The sequence below is a fragment of the Strix uralensis genome, chromosome 12 (assembly GCF_047716275.1).
Source record: "Strix uralensis isolate ZFMK-TIS-50842 chromosome 12, bStrUra1, whole genome shotgun sequence".
Taxonomy (NCBI): domain Eukaryota; kingdom Metazoa; phylum Chordata; class Aves; order Strigiformes; family Strigidae; genus Strix; species Strix uralensis.
The window spans coordinates 7692819-7709077 of record NC_133983.1 but is presented as its reverse complement, the minus strand read 5'-3'; positions in this window follow the sequence as shown (position 1 = coordinate 7709077).

Below are 16259 nucleotides of genomic sequence, written 5' to 3'. Positions count from 1 at the left end.
AAAGAACAACTGTTTCTTCTCTCTCTTCCTATCCAGCAACCAGACAGATCAAAATAAATTAGTTCTTCGACTTATCCACAGTTCAGCCGTGGAAGCCTCTCTCACAGGATGGTATAGAGGCTAAAAGTCTACCTAGGTTCAAGGACCAGTTAGCAGGAAAAACCCATTGAGAGCTGATGCATACAGTAAGAGAGAGAGAGCACCTCTTTTTCAGGATGTCCTTGATCCCAAATCACTGGAAGCTGGGGAAGGACTCTGGAGGAGTACCACCATGTGCTTCTCCAGTTCTGACACCCTTTCCTTGGCAGTCTTAACATCAGGGACACTGGGCTACAGTGATTAGTCTGGCAACGCAGTTTTTGTTATGCTATCCAATGCCAAGCAGCATTTGGTTGGCTTGCATTTAGCAAATGAAAATATTAGAGACCTGAATTGCAATGATTGTTACTTGCAGTGAACTTATTGGGCAACAGGTAAGAGACAGATAGGGTATAAATCACATCAGTGTTTTCAGCACAGGCTGTCCCACTTCTATCCACTGAGAATGCACACTAGCCACTGGTACGCCTAGCTTTCGGGTTTTTTCCCTACAAAAACAAATATATAACTTCCATCTCAAAGTCACACTCAAACTTCTACATCTTAATTTGAACCTAAAAATTGAGAAGCAGCCCATCACTTTTATTTTTACAAATCCTTGATGTTGGTAATGTTATCTGACAACATACTTCATTAACAACTCCAGATTCTTGAAATTGTGAGTTCTAAAGTTGCTGTTCAATTGTATACATAGAACATTACTTGCAAGCAAAAAGAGGAATTTGCCACAGAGTAATTTCAATAACTACAATGAAGAACTCATCTAGAAAAATGATTATAAAGAGAGAAGTTTCCTTTGTATATTTTTGTCTATACTGGACAATCCTAATAATAGTATGATTTTGATGATGCTTGATAACTAATTTCAGAGTGATACATCACAAAGAACCAAATTTTAACTGTATCCTGCTTTGTTCTCCTTCCTATATAGTCAGATCTTCCTTTAAGCCTAGTACTCTCAGTAGCATTTTTTTTAAAAACTGAAATTGTACCCAAAGCCTCCTTTTCCAGGTTTAGTTTCTCTCAGCCTCCAATAGAATTATGAACACCAGCACTATGGGACTTTACTCCCGTCATTAAACTGTGTGAAGCAACAGCCTCAGCTCTGAACAAAGCAGCACTATTCACCTGCACCCTACAAGTAAGGCCAGACAAAAACATATATAAACAGTCTGGAAATACTCAATGCCTTGAGTGCTTTCTCAAAATTTTCAGTCTTTCCTTTCCTGTCCAATCTGGTTTTCGGTTTTTCAGTACAGGGCAGGTACCAGACTGAGTCACACTGATACATTTAGAGGAAATTTCCATAGCTAATGAGTAACTTAAGCTCAGATGTTCTTGGATATTACTGCATGCTTAATGGTGCTTGTCTGCTCTTTTGCTGGGTTATACAGTGCCACAAGCAAGAAGTCTTGTTTTTGAAAAGTGGCAGAATTTTGATGCTAACTGTAACTGTATCTTTAGAACTTTCTCAATGTTTTGTAAATGCTCCTCTGAATTCCTACAAGTGTTTGGATATCATCGAAATAGCGGGCAACACCATCTTGTTGTACCTCACCTGTTTTTCTCTGAAATACAGCAGGAGCACTGGTCACCCCATAAGAAAACCTTTCATACCTAAACAGCCCCTCATCCATGTTCCCTGTCAGTGGACAGAGGATTTTTTTCTGCTGTGGCTCCAGGGCCCCTTGCCAGCAGGGATGGAACCGCTGAGGTGAAGAAACCCTGATCACTGTACCAGCCTCATAAATTCATAAGCCAATTCTCCAAATTCCTCTGGTAAAATTGTACCTAAGTTTTACTCTTGTTGATTTTAAGTAATATCCTTTTACCAAGCCCTCATCTGTACTAAATACAGCATAATAGTTTTTCAGCTTCCAATTTTCCTCTGAGCCACTAGCATGTTGTGGTCTCAGTCAGTTAAAATTCAGATAGCAGCTTTCTGTCCAACAATGTGGAGGGACACAAATGCATGAATTCTAATGGAAAACAGATACACAGAAAACACATAGTAGTGCACGTACGCATAGTCATTGTTGTATTTGTAAAAAGTTTTTTTTTTTTTTCCAAAATACCTTTAATTCATTTTCTTGTACACCCTACCAGAAATCACAAATATTGTTACTTCTCTATCTATTCCGATTTTCAATCCATGTCACTTAAGCAAATGCAAACCAGTGGATATGCTACACTTCTTCCTTTTCTACAATATGTGATTTTATGAAGTGACACGATATCCTAACCATGATTCTAAAAAGAGGCCAGTTACTAAGCCCTTCACTGTCATGGAATAATTTTTGTAGCTCCCAACTGCTTTGTTTTGTCTTGGTAAAGGGTTTACTGTACTAGCAGCAAAAAAACCTTTCCAGTTATTGTATATTAGCATGCAAACAGGCTCAAGAAGTATGTCTGCTCTAGCTATTGTGTGATGCTCCTGAGCAGTAGAAAATTGGCTCCACAAATTTTCTCTGGTCTTGTATCTCATTTCCTTCATTCTTGTAAAAGCTGGTTTTCCCTGTTTTGTTTTGAAATACTCACTATGTTTTTTCTTTTCTGGGTTCAACAAGTGCTGTCTCTATGGTGCATTCTAGTGAGAGGTCCTGCATGCAAGCATTTTTCTTCCTATCTCTAGCTGTTTTGCTACCAAAATAAACTTATTTGAAAGGTCCCCCCAAAACAACAAAACAGCATATATGATCTGATTCTTTTAAGATTGACAAAAATAGAGTTAATTTTTAGTATGGAGTTTGTATTCATCCTTTAAATTATTTGTGGTAGGCATATAATAGTTTCAAAGACACTTTCATGCTTTAGTATTTCATCTTATCAAATTCTTATACATAAACACAAGATATTAAGCAATAAAAAGCACTTCTTCCAGCTAATATAAGAAAAACAACTCTTTGTGTGGTCACACCTTCTATATCATTTTCATAAAATAATATTCAAGTTTCTGAGTATATATTGCAATATATACCTTTCACTCATTACACTAGAAATTGTTCATGGTTCTACACATAAATATTTTATTTTTGCTTCTTCTCCTCCTCTTTTAAAATATTATTGTAGGTGTCAGCATTCTCAATTGCATGTAGAGGATCTAAAAGAAATATAAACCCTAATTCTCCAAACAAACTCAAAACCATTAACTACTTGCTTGCTAAAAAAGAAAAAACAACAAAGTGGCAACATTTTGTTACATTGAACCTGAAACAATAAACACTCAAAACACTATTAAAAACAAGCCCATTTCATCAGCATCTTGTGCAAAGCTTATATTGTAACCAAATCTGACATTGAATTAAAACACCATTTCTTCCCTCTAGCAAAAGGAAGAAATTAGTTTTTCTATTTACTATATTTAGTAAATAGAGTATTTACTATAGAAAGCAGTTTTTACTATTAGAATGACACTACAGTTTTCTCTAGTTATGATAGACCATAAGTGCATTATGCTCATGGGCTTATCTTAGTAATCAGGTCACAAGCATCTGTGAACATGCATTAAGTTTGTGCAAACAACTCTGTTGGGAGGTCAAGCTAATTCATGTGTGCGTACACATGAATAATGAGCTATTTGACACTGTCCATTCATGAATTCCCTGCTCCTATGTGGAAATAATATTCACAAAATATAGGCATGCCCCTGCCTATATGTCTGATAGTCATGTTTTGCTTCTCACCACCAGTTCACAAAACAACCTTTTGTGGTCATTAGTTTGTATCTTCCATAACAGTACTCTGGATATATATTGAGACTGGAATTTGTTTCTTGTCATAACAAGTGTATGTAAGCCTTGAGAATGAAGCTTAGTTGCATTTCTTTTAGAAAAAGTCACTTCCAACTAGTTGTCTCTCAGGATGAAAAGGAAAGAGCTAAGAATTTTCTCTACAGAAAGCCATATCTTTAAACTAAATACAAAGGCTAGTCCATCAAGTAGTCCTTAGTTCAAAGCTATTTTTTGGCAACACTATACAAATGATCATTTAGGTCACCAAATTATACCTAGTGTCTGCATTAAGTAATAGACCTGCTATATACAACTGTGGACATTCAACGACTCAAGCCATCATTTTGAGAAGACAATTTGATTACTGAACTGAACCCTTCCCTTGAAACTAGGCAAGGTACTTTATAAGGAACAGACCCTATATTTAATCTCTGTGAAATGCAATAATTAGTTTTGAAATTGTCATGGAAATATTGAAGGAAGCTATGCAAATTAATTAGCAAAACCAGTAGTTAGTGTGAAAAGGCAAATAGCCTCAATGAATCACATTCTCCTACACACTAGTGAGTTGCAATAATTTTCGTAATCAATAGCATAATATGTGTAGATCCATCAAACACACTGTAGACTGCAAGATACAAGTGGCAAAATATGGATACAGGAGCAGAACTACCTACAGTGATTGTGCAAATAGCCTGGTGGCACGGTATCACCAGCAAAGCCAGAAGGCTACAGGTTGCTTCCTTTCCACCAGACAACAGGAAATATATACAAACCTGATTAAAGAAAAGTTTATGTAAAAAATTTCTATCCAGGACTGAACCTATGGATTTACATAAAAGTTTGCATTAATCCTGGCATAGCTCTGGGTACTTCTTTTTTGATCAGAAAATTATTATGTGTATGTTCATATCCAAGACGTGTGTGGGACCTTGCTACAGGCAAGAAAATGAGTGTCATTCCATTTACACAATTACATTCTTCCTTTTCTGGAGCATAAAAGGTTTCTTTTATTTACACTTCATGTGAGGATTTCTCACATTTTTCAATACTACCCCATTTGCCCCCAGTGCAATAAAGACTAATACTAAATTCATTTTCAGCCAACACTGTCACATGAAATAAAAATAGTTAATGGCTGTAGTATAAATAACAATAAAGAGTAGATAACAGGAGGTTCTCAACAAATCTGATTTTTGTTTTTCCTAGAGATAAGCAATTTCACATTTTTGCAGTTATTTGTCACTATTTGCATAATGACTCTGCAGCTTTTAGTCTAGTCAGTGCTGTATGTCAGGATTGGCTTAGACAGCAAATATATAAGAAAGATCTCTCTTGATGCACAAAGAGCATATCTGAACCTGGTGAGTCTCAGAAGATGAACAAAATCCCCAAATTTCCAATATGATTCTGGATTAGACTTGTACAAATGCATTTTCAATTTCTCCTCTGACTTCTTGTTGGGAGAAGAAGAAAATCTCTTGAACTCAGCATGAGGAAAAGACATGCAAATGAATCTGCAGAAAGTCCAGTGCTCTTTCAACTCAAAGCTCCTACATACAGACCCTGGAATTTGCTTGCTTTTCAACCCTAAATGTAAAACCGCTTTCTTGGCTTAATCCTCTTGTTTCAGCAACTCACCAAGGACTATTAGTGGTGCAAGAGAAACTATGCACTGCCCTTGTGCTCACCACAGTTTCTTTGGTAACTCTGTGTAGAAGAGCACCTTCAGAGTTCATTTGGACACAAAATACTTTTTTTCTATTGTGCACTGCAGTTGAACAGTTTCTATCTAGATAAGACAATAAGGTAATTATTTATGACAGGATAACAATATGCCAAAGGAAAAAGAATGCCAAAACCAAACTTGATCAAAACATATAGTCCACTTTACATAACTATCGATCAACTTGTTCCCTTTATAAAAGAAGGGGGGGGGGGAAAGGAAAGAAAAATTAGCATCCACAGTTGCTTGGAATAACATTAAGATATAAAGACTCATAGCTGATCCCCTTCAATGGATAACAAATTTAAACTGTTCTTTAAAGTTAAGTACATTTATATCTTTTAAAGTACTATCTATTGAAATGAAATTTATACAGAAGGAGAGGTAAACCAAAAAATAAGGTAGTTACTGAACAGTAGCAGTGACAGAATAAGTGATAGTTGCTCAGTCAAGCCTTACTGAGACATTCTATTTTGACCTGTTTGGGATATTGACGTATACTGTAACTTTACAAGTTATTTAACCTGAAATTTGTGGCATTCATAAGCATATAATATTGTTGGGTTTTTATTTGCCAGTCATCACAGTTGTACGTGAAAGGAGAACACAGTACCAAAACCTGGAGTTTAATAAGTCATCATAAAACTTTCTTTTTCTGAGATGTACTCCGCGTACTGAATTTTGAACTCCATTACTCTTATATTCCTGCTATTTACTTGGGTCATTTGAAACCAGAGCAGTCCACAATCTAAATTAATCTAATCTAGTCCACAGTCTAAGGAATACAGTCTGGCACTTTCAAAGATTCCTTCATTCCCACCAAAATATTGTAATTCAAGGACTTCAGAATTTCCTATTGATGCTACTAGCAAATAGGTCTACCTAGAAGTAGAATATGAGTCTAATACAATTATAAAGTAGTTACAAGGTAGAAGGGAAAGAAATACATTAACATATTTTACCAGCTCTGAGAATGTGCTAGATATAACAGCTAACTGATAATATTCTATAGATAGTACTAGCAAAATTTGAAGAGAAAAATTAAAATACAGTATAAGTTGTACACCTAGTTTGTTAGCTCTACAGAAACCCATTACTGGTCTGCTACATCTGCTGTTAAAGAAAGGAACAGCAGAAAGTGTGGGGCATGGTCTCTTTTACACTGTCACGGTCACTGAAACAAGTATTGACTTCTCTGCACATCTAGCTGCAGGAAGAGATTTCATGCCTTCAGAATATGAAGAAACTGTTAGGTTGACCATTTTTACAGGTTGCTTGGAAATTAAGCTTCAAATCTACTGGAAAAGTGTACAGTGATAGTGAATGTGAACTGCAAAATAATGTTTTGGCATGGCTCTGATTTATCACTTGGTGCCATAATTTATAATAAGGTTGTCAGTACCAGATATGCACCTCAAAAGTGTACAACACAGATACATCTTACGAGTTATATATCAGTTATGAGTAGGACAACAGTCTACTTCTAAATAAATGTCTTCAAAATGCTATAAAATCAGCTGCTGTAATTTAACACATTATACCAAGGACAGCATTAAAACAAACTCCTTAACATTTGCAGTGATGAAACTAAACATTGAAAGGATAAAAATATTTTTTTTCTACTGTTGAAGTAATCCTTTTTCATAAGCAGACCTATAATGATTGTGATATTTAACAGTTGTATATCACTTTAAATCTTCAAAAACTATGTGAACATCAATTATAAATGAACATTAATAATACACCTCTGTCTAAAGTATTTAAGTATTTATTAACTCTACTTCACAAGCATGGAAGCTAAGACAAAGAGAATCTCAAGTGTCAAACTTCAAATGCTTAAATTTAAGTACCAAAACCTGCATTACCTTTACATTATTTTCAAAAGCTCTGAGAACAAAAAAAAAATAACTTGAAATGTAGAGGTTCTGGAGGTCTCACCACATCTGAAGATCAGGTTATTTATTTAGGAATCCCAGATAGCAGTCCAGGTTTAGGACAGCAGCCCAGGACCACACAAGTGCTGATTTGTGATTCATGATGCTTAATTTCAGCCCCATAGACACTTTAGGTGCCCAGTTTAACAGCCTTGTAGTCAACAGGAAGTGAATATGTCTTCAGAGTTTAGGTCATTCTATGCCAAGAACTGCATCTGATCTAAGGGGGATGGAGGAAAAATAGATGAAGAGTTTACAGTGGTCAACTATAAGCCATGCTAGGCAAATGCGACTTCCAAATGTGCAAGCCATCCACAACTCCTTCCACACAGCATCAATTCAAAGCCAGCAGGGGCTAGTATGTTCTGAAAGACCTGCAAGATCAGATTGCCATCACAACAAAACAATTCAGAGACTGTGAAAGAGTTAGGTCTCTCTCTCCAAACTGCTTGTTTATTCCAAAGCAAAGAGCTAAAATAGTTCCTCTGTGAGGCACTATTTATTTTAACAGCTTACTATTACAATAAAAAGAATTATTATGCAAAGGATGCTTCATAATTAAACTTTTAAAAGCTGCACAATACAATGATGTGCAGAAGAGTTCCTTAAATATACAATCCAGTGTACATGTGGAAACAGATTAAATGCTTGGACATGGATTTACCCACACAAAATGTTCTTCCAGTTGGGCATATAAGTTTTATAATCTATATGTATATTATTAAAACTACTATGAAAGAGGCTGATTCTTTATGCATAATCAGTTCCCATTGAATTTAAATTACTTTCAGTAAAGCACTGATGCAGATAAAATACTCTAAATGTACAGAATATTAAGCAAATGTTTATATTAAAAAACTGCTTTCAGGTGAAAACGTGCTCAGTGAAGCACAGCCCCCATAGTGCCTTGCAGAATATTAATGCTCAGTAGATCACAAGATGACAACAAGTATTCCTATGTAAAAGCTTGAGGTGGGATAAAAGGTAGCATTCAGATGACAAGCCTCAACAAAAGAAATGTGCAAACACATGGGGTGTGATACTATTGAGATGTAAATGAGGCTAGAAGTATATGGAATCAAACCTGCTTAGAGTCAGGAGTGTCTTGTAAAACAGGGACAACAGCATGTTTAACATGAGCAGCTTCAGCTGACTGGTATGCCCACTAGAATTTGCATAAAGACAACCTAACTGTGAGAAGCAATATGTGAATAGAAATAATATTTTAGGGAATTACAATGTAACTCCTACTAGAGAAGGATGCAGGCTAGACTACCTGAACCAACCTCTTTTGGAGACTATGGGATCTGGGATCAGAATTAAAATGACAGGTTCAGGTCAAGATCTGGTCAATGTGAAGAAAACTAAAAACACAGAAAGAAGGGACTGAAGACTACAAATTTCATCAAGTGAACCTGTAAGGGATATTAGCACTTGGATGTGTTTCTTACAGAAACAGAGGAAGAAAGGAGAAATTCTTACTTTGAAACTGAAAGCTCAAGTTAATACCCCTCTTAGGAGTGTGGGTACCAAACCCACTTAATAGACATGCCCCTAAATGCAAGTTTTTCCTTACTTGACTGGACAGAGGAAATAAAGCCATCGAGGACAGCTCGAGCTCCTGTTTGTCCAGACCAGAAGTGAACAGTCACTGTCTGTGTGATCCTATCATGATCAGCATAGACCAGGAGGAAGACAACTAGAGGAATTGTAGCTTGTCCAAACTCAATTGTCTAGGCAGTTGGCTGGTAATAACAACCTGTTGCTCCTAAAAAGATGACTTAAATTAGTTCACTCTAAGGACTGATGATGTAGATGACTAATCTTGATTAGTTGTCCAGACTCTCTTAGTAACCTGTACAGACAGAGATCTAAACCAAAACCAATTTGTACTGTCTTAAGCAAGCATAATCTGTTACTGCATTTTCCTTGCACTTCTTCCTCATGGTACCCTATGTTTGCTTTAGCAACGTGCCCCCCACTATTGATTATAGAAGGACCCTACACTAGACACTTCAATTTAGACAGCTGAATATGTTTCTTTCCTACATCCCCTTCCAGACAAAAGAGAAGCCAAATTAAGAGTCAATAACTTTCTGAGGGGCATGTACCCCTTGGGTTATATAGGCATTCTTCAGGGTTGAGTTCTACTTGTTCAGAACAAGCCTAAATTATAGATTTTTATTGTCCTGACTGTGTGGCCCATGGGTTTAAAGACTAACAATTGCTGTTTGGGAAGAGACAAAGGAACAGAAAATTTCATTATACTGTCAAAACTACATATTTATTAGCATAGACTACTTTTGACAGCTTTAGCAGTAGAGCTCTGTCTACGTGGTAAATACATCCCAATAGTAACTATAAGTGTTCATATCTGATTCAGATTTTACTCAACTATTTTTAAAACTCTTATCTACCTTGATGAAAATGAATTTAGGATGTTCCCTGAAGTTTCACCATTTAATAGAGAACCACCACTATTTCTTTCAGACAAAAAATTGCAAGTGTTGTATTATGTAAATGTTATTGCTCCAAACAAAAGATTGGTGTTGTCCTAGTAATTAACTGTCTGGTTAATTAGACCTCTTTCCCTTTGCTCAGCAACCTGCATTCACGTGCATATACAGACTGTTACAAAAATAAACTAATAAACTTTACATTGTCTGTGCAGAATTGCTAAGAGATTAGCAATAACAAAAAATTAAATCTTACTCTGGAAGCTGAAAATCTATTAAAAATGGAAATGTAGCTTTTCTCCAAGAAGCGGAAATCCAATAAAAATGTGAATTTTTTCATGTGGAGTGATGGATTTGGAGCACTCAAGAAGGACAAATGAATCATGCTGAGCTGTTAATATCCCTGCTAGTTCTATGGCGTTCCACGAGCATGTGAAACTGTCTTTGTTTGCTTTCCTAACAACCACCTCTTAAAAGATTCTCTGGGAACGTAGGAAGCTTCTGTAGTGGCATAATTGTTTCAACAGCTTGGACACTGATTTTTTTTTTTTTTTTTTTTATGAGTAATAGAGGACTCAGATCATTACTCCAAAGTGTAATACTTGACGTCAATGGGAGCACTGACTAATACACAAAGATGATTAAAAAATAATACTCCTGTAAGAGCAGAAAGTGGTCTTTATTGGTTAATTTATATGTCGATTTTGATGCTGTTGTGAATTTCTAGTTTATTATTTCTTAGTAATAACACTTGTATTTATTAGTCACGGGTAGTAAAGACTACGAATTACTAAACCTTAACAGAAGTGAAATCACTTCAAAGATGCATTAGAGATTTTGGATTATGTGCCCACTAATGCCTTAAAAATACACATTTAAGACTTATTTTACAAAGGTCTACCACACACCTCTGAAGCTACCCGTATTTTACAGCAGGATACTGTATAAACATTTATAAAATATTTATAAACTCTAATATTATTGTCTAGCTTAATAAAATTAGTCTTTGAAGAACTGAAGCTTAGGAAAATAGATTCATGCATACAATTTGAGGCATACATTTTTCAATTGACACAAGCAGACATACAGTTCCAAAAAGTAAATAAAAAATATTTCTTCTAATCTCTCTCATGGGGAACTGCCTCCTCTGCAATAAAACAAACCAATCTTCCACCACATGACGAAGCTGCTAAATAATTCAGTATAAGGGCACAAAATATGAAGAGTAAAAAGACATTGTTCAGAACCTTGAACAAGAGTTCCAAAGTTCTTTTCTATTTATCTATCTATCTATCTATCTATCTATCTATCTATCTATCTATCTATATTAAAGGAAACCAACCTTATTCAAGGTACTGGAACAATGCCTTTTGCAAGACATTGCAAAGTGTGTGTGTGTGTATATATATATGTAAATTTGAAATTTTGAGGAAATACTGTTAGGAATTACTAATGAAATCCTCACATGTACATGGGTACTGCTTTGATGAAGAAAAATAAACTATTGAAAGAGTAAACATATTTCACAGTAGTAACATGTTAATCACACACAATCAAATAAACTGAATAGAAACCAGGAAAATTCATCATAATTTAAAAACTGTATTCCTCTCTAATACAATAGGGGGTTTTGTTTGTTTGTTCTGTTGGGGTTTGGGGGTTTTGGTTTTTTAGAAACTCCAACACAGCAGCTTTAAGTACTACTATACAGATAAGAAAATATCAGAAAAAAATAAAGATACAACAGTTACAGTCTGAGGACGTTAAAAAAAAAGTATCAAATATATGGCCAAGAATATGACTTTTTGAGTTAATTATTTAGAAACAGCTCAAGCTGCTGTGTAGCTCCTATTAATAGTCTGTAGAAATAATACCACTCTAAAGAATGTAGCAGATGGTGGTAAGACACTGAAAAGAAAAGCATTTTCGTTCCATGTGCTTCTAACTATCTGATCATCCTAGTCCTTAGGCATTCTGGTTTACTGAAGGTATCGGTTAAAAAATTAAAAAAGATCTGATATCTTGTTGGGACATGAATCTTAATGCCAAAATGGCACATATTTATTTCCTGTTAATGGCAGATGTATTATATGTGCTCCAGCTAAGGAACAGCATACTCAGGAAATTACATGATGGTCTATCATAAAGTTTGGGTACTGATAACAGAAAGAATATATTTCAGAATTGTGCAGATGCCTTATTTTATAAGCCTAACATTCCTTATTATTAATGTGTGTACAGCACCATAGATAGCCACTAATGGATATGAAATGATAAATTTGTTTTCTCATTCTCTTTGTTGAACATTCTGCCCTAGCAAATTTACTATTGTACTGGGAGCTTCTGTCAGGATCTCTAAGGTGCTTTCTGTAGGTACTTTAAATTCCTAGGGAGTGGTTTGGACTGTGAGATAGTGATCTTGTGATAAAGGAAAATGTCCTTGGTCCACAGAGGCAATTCCCTCCCTATTGCATCTCAGGTAGAAAGGGTGCAAAGGGCTGTTCTGCATTCACATGAGGTCAGGATAATGCCCATCTTGCTTTTCACATGTAACAATTTATGACTTCAGTTTGGGAAGTTATGCTCCCACTCCCCCAGACTGCTACCTCCCTTTATACTTGGTGGCTTGCCAAACATTCATTGGTTTTAACAGTGCAAGCGCCACAGTTTGAAGAACATACGCAAAGTAGTGAGCTTCACGAGAAATGAGCATGCCTAAACTGGACATCTTACTACCAGTATTGGCAGAAGCCTGGCCATGGCAGCACCGTCCCAGCTCAGGCACATCTACCCTGATGAGACCGTGATGTTACGTAATATCAGCTGACATCAAGCCATCAGTCTGAAACTGTGGAGCTAAATCTGTCTGTGACCCATTACAGCATATATTCCTCCTCAACCATAATGAGAGTCTGAAATCAAAGGATAACTACTATTTTAAATCTCTTTTCTCTACTTTCCCATCACTGTTTTCCATTACCAAGGACTGGATACTTCCTAATTGATACTTTCAATTCATAGTAATTAATTGTAGCTAAAATTCTTTTCATCTCTTGAAATACATAATATCACAATGGGCTCAAACAGAAGAGTGTAAAAGCAATCCATATTACTGCTAAATAATCATATTCACTGGTTTTTATCTTAGCTTTATATGCCTTTCATCTGCTTTACAAACATTAAAACTCATTTAATATGCTTTTAAAAAATGAATAAGGTACTATAAAAAGAGCATATTAATTGCTGTACATATAGTTTTTTATAATTTTAGTCAGGTTTATTATTCCATGTCCTGTAAATCAAATTAAGTACAAATATTAGTACTGACAATGTGTATATAATTAGTTTTTAATCTTTACTGCCTGAACATGTATTCATTTGTAAAAGAGCAGACACAGACTTCTGAGCCATATCTAGGCATATAAATGGCACATTTAGATGTACACTACTGTAATTTATACATATATTGCACACACATAACCCTGTGATGACTTAGTTGTGTTTTTCAGTAGCTAACATACAAAATGCTTGAAAGAATTTCAGAACTACTTCAAAGAAATTTAGTAAGTGGAAAAACAGAGAATCACATTGTCTGGTTTCTTACAATCTCCTCATCTGAAAATATATGAATAGATTCTCCCACTGCAAATAATGTAGGGTTGAGTATTTTATTTTCCTTTTCCTACACCCTGAGGTACAGAAACAGAAATTTCACTGTATACTTTAATAATAACTTTTTTGTAAACTAGCAAAGGACATAGGTCACAAAGACAACTGTGATAGCATGACAATTAAATTATTATATCCTTTTTAAATAAAGCCATTATATTATTAAATGTCATAGTTAAAGAGATTTCAACTACTCTGAGAAATATATTCTATATATGATAGAAAATATCACTTAAGTTCTAACATGTTGTCTTTACATTTAGTTGATATACTGAAACATGACTAAGTAATCAGATTAATTACAAAAAAAAAAATCTATTTTTATTTTACTATTCCTTTTCTCTTAAACACTCTACACCAAAGCATGTGCTGACATAAATGATGATTCATTATTGTACTGCCTGAACACCTTAAGCTTCTCAATAAAAATAAAGACAATGTATCCTTTTATTCTCTAAGTTAAAAAAAATAATCTAGACAAATATTTAGCAGACTGAAACAATGTTAGTAAAATAGGATTTATGACATTTAATATCAGTAGTCTGCCTATAGAAAATGCGGAAGGATTCAATGCACATCAGAATTATGCACTATACCAAAGAAGGACAAGTATAAAGATGTAATGTAAACTGAAATGGTACATTTTATTGACTAAAGGTATCTATTAAATCAGAGGTGTTAGCCAAATCAGCAGTGATACAGAAGAAAGGGGGAGCTTGAGTATTTGAGACAAATATTTGAGTGAGTTTTGTTGCACCTTTACATTGTACATTAAGAAAGATTAAGCCTGTTTACAAATCCCAGTAAATTAAGAAGATTGAACAGCTCTAATATTGTTTAAAGGTATTCTGAAGTATCCAAACCCATCTTCCCACACTTCACTTTGTGGTCCCACAACAACTGAGTTAAGCTGACTTCCCATTTCAAGCCATGAGAGAAATTTTTTTTCATATTGAAACAATTTGCTGGCAATATAGGATTCTTTTCACTTCTTTTATTGAAAGGCTACAAAACCTAGAGAGAGGTAAAATGATTAAAAATAGTATCTTAATATGTCCATTAATTGATTGTGCCCCCTGTAAGCTGAAAGGGCCGTCTTCTAGAGAGTACTGGCAGATGCCCAGAGCTGCTTAAGCTTAAAAGGATTTTTATAAAATCTTTGCATTTTGACATGGTACCTTGTACCTTTTAAGCTGTATGGAGACTTGTAAGTCTGGAGATTCCAGAGAATACAAGAACTATTACAAACCGCTGGTTTGGAGGAGACTATGTTAGCCCCAAACATTGCATACTGGTTAAACATCAGGGTTGGGGAGAGAACGTATTGGTGTCTTCCCGCTGTTAAATTAATGAGGATTCACCCTGTAAAATTTTCCTCACCTTTCAGTTTTTCCCTTGTTCTTTTTATTTTAGTCTACTTGTCCCAATTAATCCAATGCAAAAGTCTATTTTTACATATATTTACATACATATTTACACTCAAAGTCCCCAAGGCCCTTAATTCAATTTACATCCCTACATAAACACTTAAAACTTGAGTCCAGTCCTTAATTTCAGGCTCTCTAGGAATATCAACCTTAAAATTAAGGCCACAGTTCTCTTATTCCCCCTAGTGCTCTGGATGCCAAATACCCAGTACGCAGTCCCAAAAAAGGAGCATGTTTTGATCAGTGTTCATATGAAAGTTCAGGAAATACCTTTTCCTTGGAGGCTGTGGGTTAAAGATGTTACAAACAGCCTCCTCATTTCATCCCATCCTTTCATGGGAGAATTCCTGGTTAGTTTCCTAATGACATGAGCGAAAATGCTTACAGTTAACATTTTGTATAAATCAAAGACATGTTCTGCAATAATGTCCTTTAATATATTTTTAAGATCTTTTGTTGTTTTGAAGTATTTTGACTTGTGAGCTGTTTTACTTTAAGAAAAGAACAGAAAGATAAAGTAGATTACTAATAGCATAACATCTCCTGTATTGACTTAATAAACAAAAAGATAAGATTTTGGCCTAAATCTGTAAATCTAGAAGTTTGAAGTCATGTCAGCCTGCTTTTGTTACATAATGGCCCAAGAATTCAGTTTCCAGATGGAAAATAGAATGGAAGTACACTGTGTCATACAAAGGAAAAAATCTTAAGAGATCACAATGTGTAAATGGAATGTATAATAAAAGTGTAGGGAAAAGACCAAGAAAAATGAAGAATTCATCTTGAAAGTTATGATTTTGTTATGAAATGCTAATTTTGGAAGATTACTACCTGTCCCCTAAAACAAAAGGCTAGGGGAAACTACAAGCTGTTCTTGATCTCAGAAAAGAGGGAAACTTTACAGAGATTTAATAGATCTTTTAAATCCACATAACACTATAGGAAAAAGATACAACCTCTTGCAGACCTATCACACCTGTAAGCAGACTAAAACTTTCTCTTGTACACTATGTCTTTGAGACATGGAAGAACATTATAGAAAACCATAAGAATACGCTATAAAAATGGCACAGAAAACAACCTGAGTTCTTCTCCAGTAAAAGCAGGTATCTTATCAAGAAACAGAGGGAAACGGTGCTCAGAATACACTGGTAAATGCAATTAATTTATGAAGGTATATTGTGAAAACATCAGTGTTGGAGTATAACATCAGTACA